This window comes from Tupaia chinensis, unplaced genomic scaffold (assembly GCF_000334495.1).
Source record: "Tupaia chinensis unplaced genomic scaffold, TupChi_1.0 Scaffold000600_1, whole genome shotgun sequence".
In the NCBI taxonomy this organism is placed as follows: domain Eukaryota; kingdom Metazoa; phylum Chordata; class Mammalia; order Scandentia; family Tupaiidae; genus Tupaia; species Tupaia belangeri.
The window spans coordinates 8073723-8082253 of record NW_006160117.1 but is presented as its reverse complement, the minus strand read 5'-3'; the positions used below and the strand labels follow the sequence as shown (position 1 = coordinate 8082253).

Sequence of the window (8531 nt, the reverse complement as noted above, 5' to 3'; positions counted from 1 at the left end):
GTTTATCACCCTTTGATGTTATTTCTGTCTCATGTCAGCAGAGAAGGATGAGCTAGATTATCGGAGAGTAAGCTGGATGCCAAAATCAGCATTCCCCTCATTTATCCACCTTATAGTTCAGGGTAAGGCCACCAGAGGGGTTATGAAGGGGCTGACAAGGGCATGATGGAGAAATTTGGTTTTGCCACCTTTTAATTTGCTTGCTTATATTAGAACTAATTACAAGACATCAAAGAGAGCATTTCTTTGTTTGTTGCTAGAGAAAATCAATCTGTTTTGCTGTAGAAGTCAAAGTATTTGAGCTGAATGGCGCATTTATAATTGGTGAACATTTCCAGTTATCATTGTGGAAAGCATAGTCCATCTTTGGCATGGTTGGCCAAGTGTGGAGAAAAAGAGACGGTCCAGAAAATGGGTCAGAATCCAAAGTCATCCCAAGGGTACGTGGAGAAAACTCCCTTTTTCCTGAGAGTTGTGATCTGTAGTCAACTTGTGACTGATGACTATACCTTAAACACAGCAGAAGGAATATTTTTTTTTAAAGAGGGAGACACACTCTGACTGTTTGTGATGTAGGTGACACCAGCAGTTTTGAATAGGACAATAATTCTTGGAGTTCTGTAGACTTTTATAGAAGAATGGAAATTCTGCTACTCAATCCATTTAAATGACTATCATGAAGATTGTATTTGCTGTTGCTCTAATTGTTGTTACAGATCAGAGACCAATATATTCATCTTCTTGATGTTACTTTGTTGTTTTATTTGTATCAGTGATATGTATCTCTCTGCTAGGATCATTGAGATGCTGGTGAAGGGAGAGATAAAAATGAGTTTTCAGGTGCTATATATGCCCTCAGTCACTGGCAACAAATAACAGTGTATGAAACAGGAAAATAAATAGAAAAGACACTTTATGGTTAAGATTGTACATGATTTGGGAATGGATAGAAACAGCTTTAAGTACTAAAATAATTAAGGAAGTTGTTGATGTTAATATCTTCTATTGTTTATCCTGAAACTGGAATGCACTGATTAAATAGTCACTTGTATTTTGTGTGAAGGATCAGTTTTCTTAAAGATACTCAATTCCAGTTTCTCATTTGGTTTATATGTGATTAATTTTGAATCTAGCCTCAGCTATTCTAGTGTTTGCATTGATTGTCCCTGTGCCACCTCCCCACTTTCAGACCTCATCTCAGTCCTAAAAAGATCACTAAACTAGTAGTTGATACCTCCGTCCAGACCCAGGTTCACCACTCCCTAGCCCATGGCTATGGACTATTTATTTAAATCTCTTTGTGCCTCTTTTCTCATATGCACAATGACAATGCATTTTGAGGCTTGTTCACCCATCTCTCAGGGTTTAATGAGGAACTAAGGATATAATATATACTATAACACTTTATTATGAGATGCTAAATATTACAAGGCAGTTACCATTATATTCTAATACCAGTGGTTAAGAAAGAGAGGACCTATGTGCCATCATGTAGAACAGAATTTCTCAAACATTAGTCCGCATGTATCAACTCAGGATCTTGTTACTGATTCAGTAGGTCTTGCACAGAGCCTGGAATTTAGCCTTCCCAGCAGGTTTCGAGGTGCTGAAGCTCTGGGCCTTGGTCCATACACTCAGTAGGAAAGATACAGAGAGTGGCTGTCAAGAGTCAATGTAGAAGTTGATCCTAAGTTCCATTCATTGGAATGTGTAGACAGTGAATTCTGAGATATTGGAAAGGTCTTTTCCTAAGTTTTCATCCATTGGTGTTTATGAAACACATCCATCTAACCCCAGAGAACACATATTCACTTTTAACAGAACACATGAGTACATTCAATGTATTTATATTTATGGAACATAGACTTTTGTGGGTTTTATAACCCAGGAATAACTTTCCTATATATCCTGTGGTCTCAGATTTATTTCATTTCCTTGTACTCATACATTACATATTACAAGAGGCTGATCTCTACCTACCCTATTCCTCAGGCTTCTTTTTCAACCACTTCTGGATAGATTTAGTCAGTGAGAGGCATTGGTAGGAGACTGGAGAGTAGGCAGAGGGGAGATATCAGAGTATTTCTTTCCCTCCTTCACTGATTTGGCCAGTGGTTGATATAGAGTAGGTAGCCAAAATATATTGACAATTATTAAGTCTTCTAATAATTGCTTTCTAAAATCCCTTTTTCAGTGGTTACCCTCATTAGTTTGCTATGTCTTTTTTGTATAGGTGTCTTTACAAAGTATTGAGCCTCATTGCATATACTTATTAAAAATCAAAATCAGCAATATTAAATTATCTGACTGTTATTATTTAAGAACTCTCTATACCAAGCCTTACTCCCATTTCTGGCCTTCCTCTGTATATTAGTTATGTAATAAATATAATATTGTGAAAACTGTAGTAGTGGAGACCAGCAGGTGACATAGTGGTACTGGACCAGCAGGTGACATAAGGCACTGGATTCCTACATGGTCAATCATGGTTCAAGTCCTGGACCAGTGGCATGCCAAGTGCATGTGCATGCATGTTCAAAATCCAAATCCAAAGAGGAGAATGGAAAAGAAGGGATTGCAGCATGGCTAACCCCCTACAGGGTGATTTTTTGCTTTTAGTATCTCCATCTCTCTCTGTCTCTCTGATGAGTGCACACACCCTATAGCAAAACTATCTCAAAAAAAAAGCTGTAATAGTGTTATATAATAAACCATCCTAAAACTTACTGATTACATATATTAACATTTGTAATTGCACAGTCTGTGGGTCAGCTGAACTATCCATTTGATAGCCCAAGCTCAGATGATCTTGCCTGGGCTTGTTCATGGATTTTCAGTCAGTTAGTAGATTGGTTGGGGCTGGTGTTTCTAGATTGAGCTTAGTTGGGATGATTCACCCACTGCTCCATCTGGTCTCTCATCTTCCAGCAATTTAGCCTGGGCTTGTTCTCAGGTAAGAAACAGGATTCTAATAGAAAAAGCAGAAGTGAACAGAGTCTCGTAAGGCTTAGGCGTGGAACTGACTCACTGTCTTTTCAAATACATGTCATTGGCCAAAATAAGTCACAAGGCCTGCCTGGATCCAAGGATTAGGAAAATAAGCTGTACTTGCTAATGATGGGAATTTCAGAAGTCACATCTCAAAGGGATATGCCTGTGGAGAAATCATCCATACAATCTACCACACCCTTTAATCTCCCAGTTTTCTGTCTCTCTATTTTTTTCTTATTTTAAGTTTTTGCCACCTCCCCATCTTTCATACCTCATCTCAGTCCCAGAAAGCTGGCCATGAATGCTTGCCAGAGAGAGACAGAGACAGCGAGAGGAAAAGTGAGAAATCTCTACCACCACCACCACCACCCGCAGAGATGGCCGCACTGCAATATTCTCTTCTACATTCTCTTCCTGGGATCTTGGGAACACACACACATACACGCACATCCATCATGATTTTCAAGCTTCTAGGTCTGGGACTTGAACTGTGGTTGGCCACGTGGGAGTCCAGCAACCTAACCATCACACCACCTGCTGGCCCCTCTCCTAGGTTTGTACCCCTCTTAAAAGTAAGATTTATGATAGTTTTTTTTTTTTCCCTTAAGAATTAGTTATTTGGGACCAGCAGATGGCATAATGAATATGTCGCTGGACTCCAGCATAGTTGAACATGGATTAGGTCCCAGACCTGCTGGCTTAAAACTCATGCCGGCATGTGTGTGTGTGTGTGTGTGTGTGTGTGCCCAACATCCTGAAAGGAAAATGGGGGAGAAGGGACTGTGGTGTGATCATGCCCCCTTGAGGGGGAGGTGATGTCTCACTTTCTGTCTCTCTCTCTTTCCGCCAGTGAGCCCAGTTGCCATATGGGAAAAAAAAAAAAAAAAAACCCTTTCTCTAAGGTGAAAAAAGAATTACTTATTTCATTTTATTTATTATATATTTATTTTTTAAAATTTTGCTATAGGAAACATGAGCTCACAAAACAGAGAGAGAAAGAGAGAAAGAGAGAAAGCAAGTCTCCAGTTCTAGGACTCGAACCATATTTGGCCATGTGGGAGACTAGTACCTTTAATCACCATGCCACCCAGTGGCCCTAAGATGCAAACTTACTTATTTAAATTTCTAATCAATTAATCCAGACTCCCATATGTAATAATATTAACATTGTATCAATACTCCCATAAGTGAATAGTCATGAAGGCCACAAAGATCCTCAAAGATATTTTACAGTAGGAGAGTAACAGCAGTGTATATGTATTTACTTATCCATTCATTCTTACTGTCATTTTAGATTTATTATGTTTTAGGCTAAGCTACTGTAATTAAGAGAGTTCAGATTTCATTAGCTCAAACAATGTAGGTATTTGTGTCTTTCTTACATGAGATCAAGCCTAGATGCATAGTCTCTGCTCTATAAAGTTTATTCCAGGGACTCAGAAGAGTAAGGAAGCTATACTATTCTCAATATGGTCCTAAAGTTAACAATCTCAATATTGATCACACAAGTCTCCACACAGTCTCTTTCCTACCAATAACCCACAGTTCTGCCTCCCCAAGAGAGACCACCCAAAGTCTCATTTGCTTACTGCATCCAAAGTCCATTGTCTGGATGATACACTGTCTTCTCCATCAGATGCAGATATGTCTCCTCATGGTCCAATTGATTTATCTCCTGTTACCTCAACCAGTTCTTAAAGGTGGAGTAAGAATGGGCACTAAGACAGTTATGAATACTAGACAACCTCTGCAAGACTTGAATTGTGAATCCTGTCCATTCCCCCAGCCTTTCCATACCCACCACTCCAGCCTGACCCTTCAAATAGAAGCTAGGAAGAATGAGTCAATACAGCTAATTTGAAGGCAGGGATGAGAAAAATAAAGTTGCTTTCTACATAACCCCATTATCAGAGTAATAATTGTTTAGTTCAAGTTGTGTTGAGTGATGCAAAATAGAATACCTTAAGAATATAAAAGAGGGGGCCTGGCACAGTTCAAAAGAGGAGGGAATGGCTGTTTCAGACAATAGTTAGATACACATATACCTAGAGACTGCAATTTGATTTGAAGACAACACTTACTTGAGTTGCCTAGTTCTGGATACTCCTTTCTAGAAATTCTTACCCAAACAAATATCTCAGAGTTAAGGGCACCCTTACCCTAGTTGCAAAAGTTCTTTATTATTTTTTTTTCTCTAATTCTACCTCTGGCCTGGATGCTAACGTTGTCATTGGCTTATTCTTCATCAGAACCCAGAGCCATTATATTAATCCTGAAGGAGACAGAGAGGCCACTACCTCCACTAATAATTTACATAATTGTTTTCCTACTATTTGATGCTAATTAAAATGTGAAAGGGATAGTGATGATATCGGTAAATGTAATAAGGTCATTCTTTGTTCCTGAGAACAAAGATAATGTCACCAGAAAGGATTGTGTTTCTATTCACATAAGCACAGGAGAGAGGAAGAGAGACAGTGAGGTGAAAGAGCCCAACGGTGTTATCACAGAGTCTAGCCCAGGCAATGCAGAATATTAATTTCAAAGAATGTTTTAAAATGAAGTTCTACCAGGCTTTGAGCATTTGATTTTCATTTTTTTATACTAAGAGCTATGTTGCTAGTCTTCCTGGTTCAAATTTTGGTTTCACTGCTCATTATATATGCCACATAACAAACCTACCCTAAAACGTAGTGACTTTAAAAAATGAAATTTTATTTCTTATGATTCTGAGAGTGGACTATGACATTCATCTGCGTCACCGGGTGTCAACTGAGGTATGGGGAAAGCTGGGAAGTTCAAAATGGCCTCACTCACAGGACTGGCAACTGGTGCTAGCTGCCAGCTGGAAACTCAGCTGGGGCTATTGGCCATGAGCCTCAGTTTGTTTCCATTTGGTCTTTTCCATGTGGCTCCTTTGGCTTCCTCACAGCTTGGTGGTTGGGTTCTACAGAGAAGTGTTCCAACATAACAAATACCAATATTCAAACACTTACCAAGCTTCTGCTTGCATCACTCTTGCTAATAATCCCACTGGCCAAAGCTGGGTATGTGGCCAAGTTCAGGGTCAAAGTGAGAAAGGACTACACAAAGACATGAATTCTGGGAAGCATGATTTTAACTAAGGGCTGCCAATAACAGCCTTCCACATATTCCTTACTAGCTGTGTGGTCTCTGTGCATCTCCATTTCCTCATCTGAAAATAAGTACCTCAATGGCACTGAGAAAAAAAAAAAGATGGATTAAGTGAAATATAATAAATGTGAGAAGCTTAGGGTTATGCTGAGCACATGGTAAGACACCGACAAGTATTAGCTATCGTTAAAATTATTTTTAGTATTATTACTACTGATCTTTATGGGAAATCATTTTCTAGTTGGTGACAAGGCTACAAAATAGCAAGACATTGTAAACTACTTTAATCTACTTTCCTTTTAATTCCTCCAAATGTATCATTTCTATGAATGTTAGCTGTGTCATGAAACCACCAACTCACTGCTTGGCAATGCCTGGTTGATTCTGACTGGAGCCTCTACTCATCATAAAATCCCAGGCAAATAAGCCTATACCTATCTGAGGGATGCTGGGGATTCAGCAAGGGTAACAATTCCTTTTGTACATTTCTCTTAGTGTCCAGGCTCCCTCATCCCTCTGTAATCCAGCTCTGGTGATCTCCCAGTATTTTCTCCCACCAGTCGTTATTGGTAACTGAGGCATTTACTCAGTCCCAATGAGACCATCCCGTGTTCCTTCTATTGGTTCTGTGGTCTTCCGTGCCTCTCCATTTCTGCCTGTGCCCCATAGAATGTCTACTTTCTTTCCTTCTCCCTTACACCACAAGTCTCTGAAAAGGACCTCTCCTTCCTGTCCCCATGAAATTTACCTTGAAACATCCAAACAGAAGTCATCCTATCCTCCTGTTAGCCTCAAGACCCCAGTAGTAATTTCTCTTACAGCAATCACTACTCTCTACCTCATGTGTGTCATGCATTTATTAATAGTTTGTTCCATTTCCCTATTTCATTGTACATCTATACCAAGGCTGCACTCAACTGTACAAAGAGAAATTTAACTCAGTCCTGTTTTGTAGTCCTCTCCACTTTCCAGGAGAATTAAAGATTCCTGGGCATATTAGATAATGATAGCTAACATTTGTTCATAGCTTCTGTGTGTCAGACACTATTCTAAGTACTTTGCATGGTTAGAAAGAAAATAGCACAAGACTACCAAAGAACAGTCTAAAAAAGAACTGAATTTCTTGCTTACCTGACACAGGAGACCTGATGTATGCTAAAAAATCAATACTCATTATTAAATTGGTTGATTGCTCTTGTGGTATTAGTGGTTATTTTTATGTAATGGTAGGAAAGTATTTTTTTTCCAACAAATCCACATCCATGTATTAGGACAGGATAGAAATTCCATTCTAATTTGTGTGCCTTGGGGAGGACACCTCTGGCACCAAACTCTCCGGCAAATGCCACCATCTGTGTGATTTCCCTCCATTTGCCAATGTAGGCACAGCAGGTATGATTAGGTTAACCTTTTCTTTTACCAGCGTCCTCTCAAAATAGTAAACACTTTGGCTGTTAGAATGCTGTGATCCAAAACTGCAAATTTAAAAATCTCTCTCTTTTGCAGACAATGAATGAACTATCACTGTATTATATTATTTCTCATTACAGGATTACAAAATATGGCTTATGGGTATTAGAGAAATGAAAGAGAAGTATTAGTAACACTAACCAAGTGATTTCATGATATAATAATAACATGATAAAATGAATTATTTTGAAATAGCATGAGTTGTCCCCCTCTGTGGTATGTGATGTTAAATTAGTTCTAAATAATATACCTACAAATAACTGATTCAGTGGGTATATTGCTTAGTTCTTTAATGCTGCAAGTGACAGAAACTCTATTTTGAGCTGGTTTAAACAATAAATGTTGGGACCAGTAGTTGGTATAATGGCTATGTCTCTGGATTTCCACGTAGTTGACAGCAGTTCTAGTCCCGGACCCGGTAGCTTAAACTCACGCCGGGCGTGTGTGCGTGTATGCCCAAGAACCTGAGAGGAGAATGGAGGAGAAGGGATCGTGGCATGGCCATCCCCTGTGGGGGGTGATTTCTTGCTTTCTGTCTCTCTGTCTCTGTCCTTCTGGCAAGCGCACATACTCTATAGCACAAACCTCTCCAAAATAAATAAATAAATAAATAAATGTCATCAGGGTTCTCATTCCATTTTTTCACAGTTTTTTAGGATCTGCCTTTTTCTGTTGATCTGTCATCTTCATCTGACTTCCTTCATGGTGGCAAAATTGTAGTTTTAGAACCTATATCTTCAACCTTTTAAGAAGACCTTGCTTATGAATCATCTTTCCTGAAGTATCCAGGAAAGATCTCTCTGAAACTCATTGGCTTGAATTATGTCACATGCCCATTCCTCAGCTAAACCAGATCCTTTTCCTCCAAGAAAAAGTAGTTCAGTCTCAAGCAAACTGCAGCTGCAGCACAATGGAGGTAGGTAGTTGGAACGTCC

At 39.2% G+C, this 8531-nt stretch overlaps 1 protein-coding gene across 1 annotated transcript in view; it reads left to right on the top strand.

The window, feature by feature from the left end:
• The window catches only part of DMD (dystrophin), a 1496890-nt gene that overhangs the window by 557342 nt on the left and 931017 nt on the right, over positions 1 to 8531 (top strand). The window lies entirely within an intron of this gene.